Consider the following 6,073-nt stretch of genomic DNA (forward strand, 5'->3'; position numbering starts at 1 on the left):
GGGAATTATTATTCCATCGTGGTCTATGTCCTTGCGACTTTCACACAGGACAGTAAAAATAACACGCCCAGTCTAAAGGGGGAAAAGGAGAATTGAAGCACGGAGGGAAATAATTGAAACCTGTCGAGGACGGGTTGGGCTCCAATGGATAGTTGACAGTGGAGAGAGAAAGAGAGAGGGGGGTGGGGGGGAGGGAGAGAGGAGGAGGAGATCGGCGGGAACGAGATTCCAATGCACTTTTCTCCAGTGTGAACTCGCTGCCGATTACAAACCCTCTGGTGAAACAAGGTGTGAGATCCAGATCCTTAAAATGCGTTCCTGATTGCAGTCGCTCACACTAAGGCAAAAAGTACCATGACTTCAAGAAAGCATTTCGAGTGATAGATACAGAGAATTTAGAGGGTTCGACCTGTCAAGTTACTTTATATTTAATAAAAGAAAATCTTGCGTTTTAAAAGCGCCTTTCTCAGCCGCGGGACGTGCCAACGCGCTTTGAAGCAGAGCAAGTACTTTAGAAGGGGAGTCACTGGTGTCACGTTGGAAAATACATCAGTCAACATGAGAACAAGTCTGAGTTCTGTACCGAAGCATCTGGAGTGAGACTCGATCCCACCACTTTCTGATTCAGAGGTAAATAAGCTACCAACGAGCCACAGCTGACAGATGGCACTAAAATTAGATATTTTTCACTTGTTTCCGGAATGTTCCTTTGCAGGAGTGTGGAGAGATGAAGCAGCGGATTTACTGGCGAGGGCGTCTCCTCCCAGGTAACTCTGTAGCACAGGCCTCTGTGCTTCATGGATCCTTCCCAGGGACACCTCAACTGATGCAGGAAACTGGGGTGACATTTTTCCCCCAATATTAGGAAGAATTTGTCCATCTGGCGATTGGTCACAATGTGTAACTCGCTGCCACATGATGTGGCTGAGGTCAAGAGCATTAATGCATTGAAAAGGAGGCTTGACATATGTTTTTATGCAGAATGTACTTGGAGATTCTTTGTAAGTGCTTGAGAAAATAAGATTTAGTTTCGGAAATGTAAAAAAAATCCAGAGATATTCAAACTCCGCCTCGGGGATTTTGAGCTCTGTGCATTCACGTCTCAGGCAGTGCTGCCCTCCCAGTCCCTGATAAAGAGGAAGAACATCACAGGGTGTGGGGGCAGGGCTGTGGGACAGGCCAATTGAAAATGGGAGGGGGTCAAACGGCATCCTACTGGGGTTAAACTTGAAGAGCTTCCCCCGACACTCGTGTTACGGCAGCAAGGAAAACCACAGGCTATTGAATTTTTGAGATATATCAGGATTATAAACAGATAATTCAGTAAAGTTGGAAAAATATAGGGCAGAATTTAGCCCTCGATGGGCGAGCGGGACCCGCCCCCAACTCGCCGACGGAAAAATTCTGACCAAAGGGTTAAGGCGGCAGGGGGGGAAGTGGAGAGATCAACGTCGATTGGAAAAAAAATGTCTTGTTTTATTGCAGAGATATTGTCTGATATTCTCGTGCAAAATGCTCCATATATTTGACAGTATTGAACATTGGATTTTAATGTCACTGTCTGGGTGTTAAACAGCTCCTGTGTGGGGCACAGAAAGGTCAATCTGACCTGGGGGACATGAACACCCCTTACACAGCCCAGCGGAATTTACTGACATTCATTTCAATGGAGGGAAAACCTGGGAAGTTCCTGTCATTGGAGACATTCCTCCCCACCGGTCGGAATTCTACTCGATTTTGGAAAATACTGTCACCCATCATCAACATGAGGAGAGTTCTGTCATCATCGTTAAAATTTGACCGAGGCCATTGAGGAGTGAAATCTCGAAGCAACTTTTCGCCTCCAAGTGTCGGAGAAATGTGGAATTGTCTCTCCTTTAAGGGGGAATACTAGGAATAATGTAATTTTCCAGGGTATCAAAACATACGGAGCTGAGGCGGATAAATGGAGTTGAGGGACATGTCAGTCATATCTAATCGAAAGGTGGAAGGGATTCAGGCGGCTGAACGTTCCAATCCTTTTCCTGTCCCCCTCCGACAGTCTGAGACCTTCCAATGAGATATTCAACCAAGGCCTCAAGTGGGAATTTCAGATCCCAAGGTAAAGTGGAGCAGGGGAATTCTCCCGGTGTCCTGGACAACATTCCTCCCTCAACCAACACCATCAAGGACAGATTAACCCGTAATTCATCTAATTTCCTTTCTGTAGAATCTTGCTGGGTGTAATATGACTCATTCATTTCCCTGAAAAACGGCGGTTACTGCACTTGCGAGTAATGAATTTCGGGTGCAGTCAGTTTCTGGGATGGGTTCAGACTCTGTGTGATCGTCTCTTTTATTCATACAAAGTGCAGCACTGCCACCTGCTAACAGAATATCAGTTCCGAAGAAGAGCCTAGTAAACAAAGAAACATAGAAAGTCGGAGCAGGAGTTGGCCATTGGACCCTTCGAGAATGCTCCGCCATTCATTATGATCATGGCTGATCATCCAACTCAATAGCCTGCTCCCGCTTTCTCCCCATATCCTTGGATCCCTGTCGGGTATTGAGCTATATCTTACTCCTTCTAGAAAACATACAATGTTTTGGCCTCAACTGTTTTCTGTGGTAGCGAATTCCACAGGCTCACCACTCCCTGAGTGAAGAAATTCATCCTCATCTCAGTCCTAAATGGTCTACCCGGTATCCTCAGACTGTGACCCCTGATCCTGGACTCCCCCACGATCGGGAACATCCTTCCTGCATCTAGTCTGTTTCGTCCTCCATTATTTTTAAATGTATTTCTATCCATTATTTTACCTCTACCTTTTAGCCTATTTCAATCCCTTACCCCCACCCCACCCCCACTCGGGTTTTCTGTCACTTGATCGCCCTGCTTTCTACCCTTAATTTAACCATTCGCACATTTCTTAGCAAATATCACCACCGTCAACACCCCTTTGTTCTTTTGTCTATGACATCTTTTGGTTATCTCCACCTATCACTGGCCCTCTATCCAGCTCTACCTGTCCCCACCCCAACCCCCCCCACCCCGCCACCCCCGCCCCCCAACCCAACCCCCAAACCAGCTTATATTTCACCTCTTTTCTATTTTTCCTTAGTTCTGATGAAGAGCCATGTGGACTTGAAGCGTTAACTGTGTTCCTCTCCACAGATGCTGTCAGACCTGCTGAGTTTTTGCAGGTATTTTTGTTTTTGTTTAGGAATAAAAAAATTCTTGCAGTTCACCCATGCGCTCTTTGAATATTTGTCATTACCTATCCACCATCATCCCTTTATGTAAGTTTTCCCAATCCATCAGAGCCAACTTACGTCTCATACCATCGTAGTTTCCTTTATTGAGATTCTGGACCCTAGTCTCAGACTCAGCTACATCACTCTCCAGCTTGATGAGGAATTCTATCATATTATGGTCACGCATCCCCAAGGGGCATCGCACAACTAGATTGCCAATAATTCCTTTCTCATTACAGAATACCCTGCCTAGGATGGCCTGTTCTCTAGTTGGTTCCTCAACGTATTGATCTAGAAAACCATCCCATATACACGCCGGGAATTCCTCCTCTATGGAATTGGTACTAATTTGGTTTGCCCAATCTAAATGCAGATTAAAGTCATCCATAATTACAGACGTTCCTTTATTGCATGCCTCTCTAATTTCCTGTTTAATGCTATTCCCAACATCACCGCTACAATTTGGGGATCTATATAAAAACCCTACCAACGTTCTTTGCCCCTTAGTGTTTCTCAGCTCTACACATACAGGTTCCACATCGTTGGAGCTAATATCTCCCCTCACTATTGCATTAATTTCCTCTTTAACCAGCAATGCAACTCCACCATCTTTTTATTTTTGTCTGTCTTTCCTAAATACTGAATACCCCTGGATGTTCAGGTCCCATCCCTGTCCACCGTGCAGCCATGTCTTCGAAATCACGACTATATCATACCTGTTTACATCTATTAATTAATTGATCCACTTTATTGCGAATGCTTCTTGTGTTAAGGCACAAAACCTTAAGGCTTATCTTTTTAACATTGCTTGTCCCATTCCCATTATTTTTCACTGAGGCCCTGCTTGATTCTTGCCATTGATTTCTCTATCTCTTTTCTTATTCCCCTTTCTGTCTTTTGTTCTTGTCCATAATCCCCCCTCCTCTGACTCCTTGCATAGGTTCCCATCCCCTTGATATTTTAGTTTAAACACTACCCAACCACTCTTGCTAATATTCCCCCCAGGACATCAGTCCCGGTCCTGCCCAGGTGCTACCTGTCCAGTTTGTACTGGTCCCACGTGCCCCAGAACCGGACCCAATGTCCCAAGAATGTGAAACACTCCTCCTCACACCATCACCTCAGCCACGTATTCATTCAAAATATCCTGCTATTTCTACTCTGCCTAGCACGTGGCACTGGTAGTAATCCTAAGATCACAACCTTTGAGGTCCGACTTTTCAACTTACTTCCGAACTCTCCTATATTCTACTTTTAGGACCTCAACCTTTTTTTTTACCTATGTCATTTGTACCAATATTTATCATGACCACTGGCTGTTCACCCTTCCCCTTCAGAATGTCCTGTAGCCATTCTGAGACATCCTTCACCCTAGGACCAGGGAGGCAACAAACCGTCCTGGAGTCTCGTTTGTGGCCACAGAAACACCTGTCCATTCCCCTCACTATTGAATCGCCTAAAATTATTGCACTCCCACACTTTTTCCTCCTCCCCTGTTCAGCAGAGCCAAGTGTGGTGCAACGAATTTGGCTGTTGCTGCTTTCCCGTGAGAGGCCATTCCCCCAGCAGTATCCAAAGTTGTATATATGTTTTGCAGAGGTATAGCCACAGGACATTCCTCCACTGCCTGCCTAATCCTCTTGCTCTGCCTGGTGGTCAACCAGTCCCTTCCTGCCTGTGGACTCTTAGCCTGCGGTGTGACCACCTCTCTGTATATGCGATCCACAATACTCGCCACCTTGCGGATGCTCCAAAGTGTCCCCAGCCGCCGCTCAAGCTCCGAAACCCGGGCTTCCAGGAGCTGCAGCTGGAGACACTTCCCGCACACATTCTGGCCCCGGGCACAGGAAATGTTCCCAGCTTCCCACAAGGAGCAGGAGGAGCAACCACGGCTTTGAGCTCTCCTGCCATGACTTACCACTTTAAATTAAATTGAACCTTATACTTAATACCAGATATATCAATTACTCTCGGTTACTTATTCTCTGCTCCTCGTTGTTACAGAATATAGCCCTTACAAACGATGAACCACAAAATAAGACCTTGAAAACTATAAGTGTTAAAAGTAGTAAATACTTACCTGAATGTACACACAGTCCTCAAAGGATCACCTCATTCCCTTGCTCACCGCTCTCCCTCAGTCACCAAACTCCAACTGAAGCACTCTACTGCAGCCCAAAGCAGCACCAAAGTGCAATTTCGACATGTTAACTCTCCTTCTCTCTCCACAAATGCTGCCAGACCTGCTGGGTTTTTCCAGGAACTTTCTGTTTTTATTTTCTGACAGAATTTCAGTGCTGAATGAAAGAATTGAGCATTCAAAGCGGCCCAAGAATTGCTGAGTATGGTTTTTGAAGGTTCATATGTTCGAAAGTCTGAGTGGTCTCCTTATGTGTTGCATGAGGCTGCAACCTTCAAGCATTCTTAGACTTGGATCCGATCAAATTCAGATTCACAAAGTCGATTCAATCAATCCCATTGTTTCGTGATTTGTTCCCAGGGGTTTAGTGGGAAAGATTAGCTGGAGAATGTCACATTAATATCCACAATTATCCGGGAAATATTTACGAATTAAGATTCTGCATTAATGTGATATATGCTGCAGTATTTAGCTGGTTTTGAAATCCACTATATAAACCAACATGATTGTCATCCTGGCATTGCTGTGCTAACAGAGGGATTTAAAAACAGTAATGGTGGGAAACAAGTGATTGGAGATCTCCGGAACTGAACAGCATCGGAGTCAGTCTTGATATCAAGACTCTGGTTTGTGCAGATCAACCCCAATCTACTGAACTCCTGGTTTGTCGGTTCATCTGGTGAATATCACAATGGGATC

The sequence above is a fragment of the Cetorhinus maximus genome, chromosome 21 (assembly GCF_964194155.1).
Source record: "Cetorhinus maximus chromosome 21, sCetMax3.hap1.1, whole genome shotgun sequence".
NCBI classification, from domain to species: Eukaryota; Metazoa; Chordata; class Chondrichthyes; order Lamniformes; family Cetorhinidae; genus Cetorhinus; species Cetorhinus maximus.